The sequence below is a fragment of the Etheostoma spectabile genome, chromosome 21 (genome assembly GCF_008692095.1).
Source record: "Etheostoma spectabile isolate EspeVRDwgs_2016 chromosome 21, UIUC_Espe_1.0, whole genome shotgun sequence".
In the NCBI taxonomy this organism is placed as follows: domain Eukaryota; kingdom Metazoa; phylum Chordata; class Actinopteri; order Perciformes; family Percidae; genus Etheostoma; species Etheostoma spectabile.
The window spans coordinates 10,446,284-10,446,946 of record NC_045753.1 but is presented as its reverse complement, the minus strand read 5'-3'; positions in this window follow the sequence as shown (position 1 = coordinate 10,446,946).

Sequence of the window (663 nt, the reverse complement as noted above, 5' to 3'; positions counted from 1 at the left end):
CTCTCTCTCTCTCTCTCTCATAAAAGGTATTTTTATTTGTAAATATGAATTGATTTTTGGAATTCTGTGAATTGATTTTGAATTGGTAGAGCTTGAATCAAATTTATTTATGTATTTTTTGTTACACAGCCCTACTGCTGAGGGTTCGGCAGTGATGAGTCATCTGCAATAAATCGCTCTGCATTTTAGTTCCTGATAGTGAAGGGATTTTATTTGAGTCCCTTATCGTTTATTGTTTCTATCGGCAGGTTTGACCAGCAGCTTTGTGAGGAAAGAAACAATACGTATTTGTCATAAACATCAAAAAGAGTAAATTGAGAAACATCCGGGGGCGAGGCCGACAAAGCTCTTCTTTGACTAAGTTCAGGAGCCCGATCACAGAAAACCAGTCCGACCTGGGAGGTCGATCAGGTGGAGCAGCACAAGGCCGAAGGTCAGCTGTCCCGCGCAAGTTCAAAATTACATAAGTCTTTGTTTGTCACCACCACTGGGAGTCCCTGTTCCTGCTTCCACAGCAGGTTGGGATGGTGCCCAGCTCTTCTCTCCATCTAGCACCTTATTGTAGGAAAACCACCGAAGCATTCAACAGCGTGAGCTGGTCTACACACAATCCACGTTAATCGGCTGCAAACAGGAAACATTTGAAGCTGTGGTGGAGAGGAG